Raw genomic sequence first — 11,962 nt, forward strand, 5'->3', positions numbered from 1 at the left:
AGGAATCTTTAGCACATGATATATGTATATTGTGTGGTTCTTGACCTCTAGCTAGCATGTTGAGCTTCAAAGTAAAATTATCAATAATGGAATTGAAAAATTGCCAAAGTTTTAATTATTTCACTGAACTCAACATATCCAGACAAATATATATGCTACTTGAGGCAATTTTTAATTTCCATGTTTCCTTATTGGATAGCACATATATATCTGATATATTTAGCTATCACATACAAGTCATCTTAAATTAAGAAACCAAAGCCTTTTATTTTTCTAAATGAATTGCAGCAATAATGTTTCTGCTTTTAATGAACATATATCCATGTATCATGTCAACTCTTGGTACAGAGAATGATAGTACTGGCATAAAATTAATTAGTATTTTGTTTCATTTTTTTATCCATATGTTACCTGATCTATATAGTTTGGAACTCCTCAGGTGCCTGGCAGTCAGCAAGTGCACTTCTTGTGGAGCTGATTCTGGAGCTTTTTTTCGCTGGGTTGGTTTTCTTTTGTTGCCACCTGTCTAGATCATTCTGTGCATTTTTTAACTTCATTGTTTTTTCTAACTTTTTAATTCTTATATCTACAGCAGTATTGTAGAAACTGTGGAGACATATTCTGTGACAAGTGCACACATGGTAGAATAACCCTCACTGCTAAAGATAATGCGCAGCCTATGACCGATGCATGGTACCATTCCCTCCTTCACTCTCTCTTTTATTTGTTGTCTCGCTAGGAAAAAGACAGTATTGATCCCAATTTTTTTTTATTGAAACAAAGATGAATATAATATTGTTATTGGGGTTTAATTTTTGTATTGATTTTGTCTTTTGTTTGATGCAGATTGGGCAATTCAATATTTTTGAGCTTGACCTTGGGCAATTCAATACCCGCGAGTTGTCGGTAGTCCGCTTCTGCTAGCTTCAGTTCTACCGGTATGATTTTTTTAGAGTTTAATATGAGAATACCAGTAATTGAATGGTCAATTTGAACCGTGATTGCACAATTAAGAACTTGGCTGTGTTAAAATGGGGCGAACCATTATTTAGCTCTTTTGGTACAGCTCCAGTTATTTGATACCATTTGAAGCCAAAAATCATGATTTTAGTAAATATAAGTAGAAATGAAAGCGTCCAATATGTGGCATCTATTTCTTTTCTAGCTTTTTTGGTTTTGGTTCTCTAGCATTTAATTTTACTAATATGTGGCATCTACACTTAATATATGGCATCTATTATAGTGTGTAATTTTTTTAAGAGGTGTCCTGTAGTGAGATTGTTTTGATTATCTTTTTAGATTTAGATAGATAGATGATTTGTATGTACTGTAATTTTTTTTTTTTTGTAGTTCCAGGGGTAGATTAGGAAATGTGCCAGTATAGAAAAGCTAATTTTTCATGCTGTTGTGATTTGTCATCGTGTACCAGTACCAGCCACTGTAATACCTTTATGAATTTTGTACGAGTACCACTGTACCAGCCACTGTAATACCTTTATGAATGCTGTACCAGCAATATATCATGATCTCCCCAAATACCCTTGTACCTTAATTCTAGATTACTTACATGTTTGAACACTTTAAAGCAAGAATAGCTAGGACAAAATCTAAAAATTTGAATTATGGGTTAATTTTCTGTGTACCCTCCAACTCTTATGAATTTTCTTATTTGCCCCTCAAGTTTTCAATATATTTTATTTACCTTTCAACTCTTCCAATTCTTTCTTATTTACCCTTATAGTTAATTTACACATTTAAATTTTTATATTTCTGTAAAGAAAGAGAAGAGGATGAATTAGCATTTGAATCGTTTTCCATGACTATCTGATACCATGTAAAGAAAGAGAGATAGAGAGAATTGAAGAAATGAATTTCTTTATTTCATTCTTGATTTGTCAATCTTACAATTGAGGAATACAATCTCTATTTATAGAGCATTCACTAATCTCTCTTCTAATCCTAACCACTAACTGATTCTGTTAAGTCACACATCACTAATTACATTGAATGCCACTAATTTAACTAGAATCTATTTTACTGGCTGGTGTTGGCGCATAGCACAGATGGGTCTGTGCTATGGTGTGTTGACTCCTCTATTCCAGTAATTTCCAATTATACCCTCTTGTTATCTTTCTTCTTCAGTCATACATCGATCCTTTTATTTTATTGCTTTGAAGCCTGCCATTGAACAAATAAGAAGTACAAAATATTTGTGCGTACCAGTGCTCTTCATAGTCTAAACTACCCATTTAATTGTTACCCCCTTAAAACAAAATTGTTATACCTTATGAATTATGAACATGGGGAAAGTGTTCCCTGTATAACTCCACCCATTTGACCGACCATTCTTTGCCAAATAATCTGACAAAACATTTTAACTTCTTCCCACAAATTGGCAATCGAATGATCCATTTTCTACCAGAAAGAGTTCATTGATGAATATGTACTATAGATTCAATGCTCACCGAGAAGCTTTTCATTGTCTTGAATGAACTGCTTCGATTCAGAGCAAGTGCCTCCTTTGAAGTTTAGTAGTGCTCGAGTAATAAGATATAGCCACAAAGAGTTGGTCTTTCTACCTTTTTACAGTTGCGTCCTTCATGAATGTTCTTCGTTCAATCGTCCATAGACAGAGACATAAGTTGTAAAATTCGATCTGGCATGTCCTTATCAAACTTTTCACTGAATCTGAAATGCTGCCCCCCTATCATCCGTGTGATTCACTAATAACTGCCCTTTGCTCCTCACAGAATTCTAATTATTATACATAGGTCAATTATATAGAGCAAGTGTTGAAATAGGATTAATTAATCTACTGAGGGTCTACATGTCAATTATGTTCTCTATTTCTTATCTTTTAGTATAGGTCAATTATGTTCTCTATTTCTATTTCATATAGAGCAAGTGTCCCTATGTTCTCTACATTGCCTAGAATTGAACTTAGGTTTTAATATGACAAATGTAAACCCTAAACCCAAAACTCATTTACTTTATCAATAGTATTATTGGTGCTGTGTTAACTTCTTTTCAAAAGTATATGTTTTGGCTTCATGCAGCGCACAAGCCTAAATGATTCAGACTCACCTAGGGCCGGTAAATATGCAAATGAGTCTGTATCCTTTGCAATAACGCACCATTTGAGTTAACTTACTTTGAGACCAGTATACCTCACAAGTCACAAGTGTAACAGTACCTTATCTTAACTAGAGTGTCACTTCTTTAATTTTGGCAATTACCCCTATTTAGAACTGAAAAGGGTTAGCTTTAACAAATTTCAGCAATCTTAACTGAAAAAGGACCATTAATTTTGCCCAAGTTTGAATTTAGATTAATTTTCTCTTGTTAGTTTCAATTTATAATTGTTTTATAACCCTTGTATTTGTACCAATGTTTTTCCTCTAAATTATCCCATCTTCTATTCGAAGCAATGTTTTTACTCTAAATTTATTTTGAGTAATGTTAATTTGTAATTTTTTTTTTGTTTCCAGTGCTGGTCAGAAGTGGAGCCAATACTGTTTATTGGAAGGAAGCTAGAAAAAAAAAGGGTTAGATTTCTTTAATATGGTTCATATTTTGATTTGATTTATTGATTCTATAGATTTATAGACTAATTACTAATTACTTCCCTTTGCTAACTATATTAGTACTGTACCAACATGCATGTATTTCTTGTAAGACTGAAAGCAAATTATAGTACTAGACAAGGTTATAGTACTTCTTTTTATGAAACTATCCGCACTCCCTTATTTCTATAGGAATAATTATTATTTGATTTTATAGGAATAATTATTATCCTCACTACTAAATAGCACACAAAAATTTTTGGACTCCAAAGCTCTATTCACCCAAAGAGAATCTGAGCCATTGATTGTCTAAATCTCAGCCACTTATCAAAAATGTAGTTCAATCTCAGCCATTAACCATTAATTTCGATTTTATGTATCTATTTCATGTTGTCAATCGTGTAGAAGTCTAAATTTAATTAGTTAGATCCATGCTACGTACAATGCCACACAAAAATTGTATCACCTAAATTTCCTTTTTCCTTCCCCGAGATAGAAGACGCGTCCCTTTTCTTTTTCTCCTTCCCCACGCAACCTGCGTGTTCCTTTTTCTCCTTTCCGACGACGCCACAGAAGAGACCGACGAAAACCCTCCATCGCTATCTCCTTACCCATCTGGTTTGACCTTACAGAAATTCGCCCTGACGATGGCGACCGCCTGACGATGGTGCATGGCCTGACGACAGTGCGCGACCTTATAGAAACCCTAGCTTGATCGGTGCGCGGCCTGACGACGGCGACGCTGCCACCGCTCCCGTACGAGTACGACGCGCTGGAGCCGGTGATCAGTGGCGAGATCATGAGGCTCCATCGCCAGAAGCACCATCAGACGCATGTGACCAACTACTACACGGTGCTTGAGCTTCTCGATTCAGCCATGGAGAAGGGAGATGCATCAGCTGTCGTAAGTCTCCAATCGGCCATCAAATTCAACGGTGGAGGTTTACTACAGCTCACTCTCTTTTTTTCCTTGTTAAAATTGTTTAATGAGATCATTTTGTTTTGAGCTTTAATGAGGAATAAATTTAATTCCTGTGTTTTTTACTGTTAATTAATTTTAATAAGAAATATAATAGCTGCAATAATAAATTTAATTTTGTATCAATCACTCGCAAATCTGTCTTTACTTTATATTTCATGTTGGCCTATATAAACTTAGATGGTAACGACATCTCAAACCTATCAACACATTTCCTTCTTTTGATTGAAATTGATCATTTTTGTATTGGATTTTGATGTTTGAATTAGAGAGGAGCAGAATTTGAAAATGTTATTGCTGGTTCGATTTCCATTTTTTTATGTTGATCTAGGTTGTACGATAATTAGAACCAGCTATAGTGTGTAGAAAATGAGATTCGGCCTCTGATTATTTCATCACTGGCTCTTACAAGCTCCTATTATATTATTTTTGTTATTCAAGATAAGTTCTCTATTAAAATGAACTTAGTGTCTTATATTGAGATAATAATATAATGCAAACATCAGTAATATTTTGAAGCAAATTGTATATTTTGGAATTTAGGTCATCAAACATTTTCCGCACCGAGATGCTTTCTTCATTGACATCCTAATTGCCCATCTCTTCTCAAGTCTTCTAAGCTCTCCTTTCCTGGTTTCGGTTTTAGCACAATCAGGTAAGTGCTAGGATTCTCCGTTCTTACTTTACTTCGATTAATTGAGGGAGGGGCTGATTTGGTAATGCTTGGCAGTATGGCTTAGCGGTAATGCGGTGATGGCTTTACCAGTATGTACCAGTTTTGCTGATTGTTTAGTTGTTCATTGTTAATTTATATTTTGTAGGTTCGGTCTCGGGCTTCTGAGTCATTTTGTTGAGCATACCAAAGGGGCCCACAGGAACCCACATTCTATAAGGAGGCATCATTTGTTGAATCAGACGGGTTGGAGGAACTTAGGTTACCAAAACAGTACAACCGAATGTTGGATTGGTTTGACAATGTGTGACAATGTTATCAGCCTCTAGGTTCCTCTATTTCTTTCTCTGTTTGTTAAGGGCATATGAAGGCTGAATTTAATTTTAATGTACAGTTAAAAATAAATAAAACGACTTAATTTAACATTGAAGCATAGTCAAGGTAAGTATCCTAGCTGAAATTATGACATCTTATGGCTGAAATTACAACATCTTATTCTTATTATTTTTGTTGTTGAGTGAGTCTATGGTACTATGCATAGCACAGATTGGTCTGTACTATGGATCAATATTTTTGTTTTCAAATTACAAGATGACTCACCTAGACAAAACTTTTAAAGAGTAAATGTAAATTTGTTTTTTTTATACATATTGGGGAAGTGTATATATGTGATATTTTGTGCTCAACTTCCATGAACTTAGTATAGGTTTTGTCATTATTTTTTAAAAAGAAGTAATAAATTCGAGATTGCTACTGTTATCTAGAGAAATATTTTGATAGAGGCACCGATCGCTACATATTTTGAAGGTATAATAGTTAAGACTGTTGTTTGAATTTTACTGGTATTTTTTCTAATCATTGTATGAACTTGAGTTTTATAGCTTTTTGTTTAAGTAATACTTTTCTGGTCACTAATTGTATTTTTCCATTCGTTTATACCATTATCATTCAAATGAGTTTCGGAGAGTAATTTTGATGAATTTTGAAAATTTCCTTTTTAATCTGATTTACTGGTACACAAATTCGTTTATACCATATTATCTATCTAACTCTCTGATGACATAAATAATATTTTCAATCGAAGGAGATTCTATGAAAAAGAGCAAGTCAAAATCGGCAAAAGCTACAGGAGCTGTTGCAAGTGCGCTTGCTCCACCTAAGGATGTCGAGGACTTGCGCCAGATTGTTGTGTACGGTCGTGTGAACATCTTCACTTACAGTGAGTTACGTACAGCTACAAAGAACTTCAGACCTGAGGTGTTTCATTATATAATGTTACTTTAATTATGTTTACGCGCAGCTACAAAACCAGGTGCTTCATTCTATAATGTTTTTAATTAGGAGATCTGTACCGTTCTTTTTAACTTGGCACAAAACTCAAAGTACTGGCCCTTGGAATGGGACATGAAATTAGTAGATCTATATTGATTGCTTGTTACTGTCAATAGCATGTTGGAATGGGACATGAAATTTTTTTTTTCTATGAGATGCTTCACCACTTTTGAGATGGCTTCTTTTTTATCCTTTCCAATCATTTGAGATTAGTTAACAGGACCATGATAAATGTTCTTTATATGGATGGGATTAGTAGCATGTGAACTTTATGCATGTCTAATATGAAGTTTTTATATATTGTATAGATGTGATGAACATATGTATTCCGCAAGGGTCAACATGATATGTATTTACAATTAATTTATAGGACCATGATAAATGTTCTTTATATGGATGAGATTAGTAACATGTGAACTTTATGCCTGTCTAATACGAAGTTTTTATATAGTGCATAGATGTGATGAACATGTGTATTCCGCAAAGGTCAGCATGATACGTATTTACAATTAATTATCTCTACAAATAATATATATTCTGACTAATTTATTTACAATTAATTATCTCCACAAATAATATAGTATTAAGAATCATTTGTTTTTATTATTGACGAATACATAATAAAGAAATTAATTAAAAAATAATTACATTTGAAGAAAGTGACTAAAATAATATTTCAATTCCCGTTGCAACGCACGGACACTTGACTAGTTTTTATAAAAGACCCTTGTATTTCAAATATTATAAATAAGTCAATCAACCATACTATACACTACAATTTTTATATACACACACTATAATTATTTATATACACATCTTAAAACAATAATAATTATTATTTTATTAATTACATTTTTATGAAATTTGGTACTGAAAAGTTATACATTCATATATCTTTATAACTTAGTAAACTTATCATACACAAATTTAAAATAGTGGGATGTTATATTTTTCCCAAAAAAAAAAAAAACTTTATCATTTGTTGATAAAAGAAGTAATTTTATTATATTTTGGGGATAAAATTTTAATTAATCTACAAATTTATAATTATTATTATATATGTATGTTTGTCTTCATTCAATAAAAAAAATATTTGTACAATATATATTGTAAATATATAAGTAATTAAAAAATCAGCAATTGAACCGATTGAATCACCGGTTCGACCAGTGAACCATTGAACCGAAGCTTTAGTGGTTCGATGTCCGGTCCGGTTCTGATAACATTGGATTTAAGTATTTGTTTGACAGTTCGTTAATCTACATCGCAAACATAAATAAACAGAAGTCAACTGCAAAGCTTGATAACCGAATATTTAACAATGCGCTTTTCTATAACTGGTTTATTTATAACAACAATGCAAATAGAATTAGACTAATTCACACAAATATATTGGATTACGTACATATATTTACCGATTGGGTCTAGTTTCATATACTACAGTAATCAGACAGTTAAATTTCATAAACAGATTCAGATTCCTAGACCGTCGTTAATCTCATTAAATATACCCTCGTAATCCAATATTAAAAAACAATACAGTATCCATTAATCAAACAAATCAAAACAAAAATACAGATTATAAATAAATCTAGTTACCTGACAGCTAGATATTTAAGAAGATTAAATCGAATTGAAATTGACTATTTAGAATTAGCAGCGACGTAGACTCAAAATTTCAATTGGACGGATTACATTTTGTTTCTTTCTCATTTTCCCTTATTATTTTTCTTACCTTGTTTTATTTATTTATTTTTATTTACGAATGGTAAAATAAATGAGAGGGAGTGAGGGTGTTTTATAATGGGATTTGAAAGTGGGAATGTTGCTATGCATGGGGTAACACATGGCTGCCACGTTTTGTTTTTTGTTTCCCTTCAAATCAATAATTTAATTTTCTAATTGTAACTAAGTTTAAGAATAATAAATTTCAAATAGAGGAGGGATTCAGTTACATTCTTTTTTGGTGACATTGAATTACACTCTTCATTTTCAAAGTTTTTAAATTCCAAACAGTCGATCCAAACCGTTCAACATAATGGATATGTTAAAATATGCTTGCAGATCAAATTTTATATTTTTTGAAATTTTTTTACTATTTATTAAGTATTTAACAAAATCGCTATATTCAGACTGTTGAATTTCTGTACCCATCTCAATAAATAGTAAAAACATTCAGAAAAATATAAAATTTGATCTGCAATCACATTTTAACATATATTCATTAAATTGAACAGTTTGAATCAACTGTTAGACTTTGTAAATATAGAGTGTAATCCGGTGTCACCAAAAAATGATGTAATTAGATCTCTCCTCTCAAATATACAGAGGTATTATAATTTTACGTAGTGTTACATTTTACGTGGTGCGAAAATTTTAAAAATTCATATCATATTGCAATTAACTATTAGAATCACGTGCAACATAAGATCAAAACTTCAATCGGACAGATTACAACATTTCCTTTTTCTTCTCTATTTTTTTCTTTTCTTTTCTTTCCCGATTTTCATTACTTTGTCGATTCCCTCCCTCCCCCCAACACCCCCCCCCCCCCCCCCCCCCACACACACACACACACACACCCCATATAATAAAGGGGGTTATTATCGAGTGGGTGGTTGGAGAAAATGGGGAGGATTCAAGCATGACCGCCATTTGTCTTGTATATTTTTTTAATACTAATCCTCAAATTTATATAACCTTATAAATAAATCAAGAAAAATATATTTCAGAAATATAAATAAAATTATTAGAAACATAATTTCAATTTGATTTGATCTTCTGGAATATCGCACTATCAGGAAACCGGACTTTCTTATAATTTGTGTTTTCGTTTTGATTTGTTTGAGTAATAAAATCTAAATTATTTTAATTCAAATTGAATTTTTTTATGTGGTGAATATGTTTTCATTAATCCGAATTGATTTATGTCTAAACTGTTCAATTTTATTTGATATGGACTGATTGAATTTTGAGGGCAAAATGTTATATAAAGGGGAGGAGAATGTGATACCCGACAAAATTGTATTTCTAATAATTTTATTTATATTTCTGAAACTTTTTTTCTTGATTTATTTATAAGGTTATATAAATTTGAGGATTAGTATTAAAATAGTACAATCTAAGAAAAAAAATTGTCTGGACACATGGCGGTCATGCATGCTTGAATCCTCCCCATTTTCTGCAACCAACCCTCCACAATAATCCCCTTTATAAATCCTTTCTCTCAAATTTATTTGTGAAAGAGGAAAATTATAACAAACAAGGTAATGGAATTCGGAACAGAAAAGGAAAAAAAAAAAAAACAGAGAAGAGAAAGGAAAATGAAAAAAAATTAAAAGGGAATTTTGTAATCCGTCTGATTGAAGTTTCGATCTTAAGTTGTGGGTCATTCTAATAGTCAATTGTAATCTGATTTGAATTTTTGAGATTTTCGCTATCAGGTAATCGAACTTTCTTATAATTTGTGTTTTTGTTTTGGTATGATTGAGTAATGGGTACTGTACTGTGTCTGAATATTGAATTACGAAGGTATATTTTATGAAATTGAGGTTTAAGAATATGAATATTTTTTTTAGATTGAACTTACTGACTACTGAAAATCTAGACTTGGAAAATCTAGACTTGGCTGGTAAAATTGCATACGTAATATGATATATTTGTGTGGATTAATTCAATTATATTTGTACTATTGTTCTGAATAATAGTTATATTTGTACTATACGTAATATGAATCAGTTATAGAAAAGCATGTCATTAAATAATCGATTACTAGTTTACTTTATTTTGTTTTATATTTATTTATGTTTGCGGCAGACGAATTATTGGACGAATGCTAGGATGTAATTTTGTCGTTGTACGTCCGGTCCGATATCCGGAATTTTTTTATAAACCATAAATAGAAAAACAATTTTTAGGGAACCAGCATGATTGTTTTTTTTTTTTGAAAAACCACAAAGACCGAGTGGAGCATTCGGTCTCCACTTTTTTTTTCTCCAGACCGAATGCTCCACTCGGTCTCACTCTTTTTTCAACTTTTCCGTGCGGCAAACGGTGTGGCATATGTTTTATGTATATGTATAGAGAGTGACTTGAAATTTCAAAATCCAAAAAGTCGATCCGAACCGTTCATCTTGTTTTCCATATTAATATGTGCTTGGAGACCAAATTTTACATTTTTCTGAAATTTTTTACTATTTATTAAGTCACTTTGAAAATTGTTGATCCAACGGTGGCTTAACAAAACAGTAAAATTAGCAGCCACCGTTGGATCAACAATTTTCAAAGTGGCTTAATAAATAGTAAAAAAATTCAGAAAATGTAAAATTTTGTCTCCAAGCACATATTAATATGGAAAACAAGATGAACAGTTCGGATCGACTTTTTGAATTTTAAAATTTCAAGTCACTCTCTATACATATACATAAAAGGATTATTCGGATCTTATGTGGCCGAATCGGTGAAAAATTGAAAAAAATGGTGAGACCGAGTGGAGCATTCGGTCTGGAGAAAAAAAAAAGTGGAGACCGAATGCTCCACTCGGTCTTTGTGGTTTTTCAAAAAAAAAAAACAATCATGCTGGTTCCCTAAAAATTATTTTTCTATTTATGGTTTATAAAATTGATCCCCGATATCCAGAGCGTTACAGAAACTAATAGTAAATTTTTTTATAAAAATTAAAATTTTTAAAGGTCAAAATTATCAAATTTCAATTAACACGGGATGCTTGACACTTTGTGCCACCACATTCTGCCGCCCCTGATAAGTCCTTTCGAGGTCTTACATTTCTGTACCATTTCTCTGCCCCTGATGGCCTGATAAGTCCTTTCGAATTCTACATTATTTTTACCATTTCGTGGAATCTTACCTGTCTTTTTTCTTTTCTAATATTTGTAATTTTGACTCTGATTTCTAATTGCAACAAAAGCTAACCATGTCTTTGTTAACATAACAAAGTCCATATTTGTAGTGCCTTCAAATATACAAGTCACAACTGATTAGATCCAGTAGAACCTAGTTATTGGATTCTACTTTTAATGAGTATCTATATTTTGTAATGAATGATTTGAATATTATCTAAAATTTGAAACGTTGATCACAACGCAAAGGTATGATCGATGTTTAAAAACATATCAGGGAAAAGAAAGAGAGGCACTAAATATAGGCCTTACAAATGATCCGCTTGCCGAGTTTTCGTTAATGGGCTCAAGCGGGATGTAAAAATCAACCCAAAAAAATAGAGATGGACAGCATTTTGAAATGGGAGGGATTCTTGAAATATTATTAGAGCAAATATTGCTCTGATTCGCTATAAATATGAGTTGTATATATTTTTTTAAAGTAGTGGTAATACCACCGATTTCATTGAAATCAAACATACTTGATATGATACTCAAATTAGGTACCATAACTAAA

General features: G+C 32.1%; 2 long non-coding RNA genes across 2 annotated transcripts; both read left to right on the forward strand.

Annotated features, from left to right (window-relative positions):
- The first annotated feature begins 346 nt into the window (after positions 1-346).
- LOC144551383 (uncharacterized) lies at positions 347-928 on the forward strand. The gene is made up of 3 exons (XR_013510814.1): positions 347-500; positions 593-693; positions 847-928. It is a non-coding gene; the product is annotated as an uncharacterized LOC144551383 (long non-coding RNA).
- Positions 929-4,072: 3,144 nt separating this feature from the next.
- Positions 4,073-6,717, forward strand: LOC144551376 (uncharacterized). Its single transcript, XR_013510813.1, has 3 exons — positions 4,073-4,504; positions 5,086-5,197; positions 5,364-6,717. It is a non-coding gene; the product is annotated as an uncharacterized LOC144551376 (long non-coding RNA).
- Positions 6,718-11,962: the final 5,245 nt, after the last annotated feature.

This window comes from Carex rostrata, chromosome 1, assembly GCF_964058835.1.
Source record: "Carex rostrata chromosome 1, lpCarRost1.2, whole genome shotgun sequence".
Classification (NCBI taxonomy): Eukaryota; Viridiplantae; Streptophyta; class Magnoliopsida; order Poales; family Cyperaceae; genus Carex; species Carex rostrata.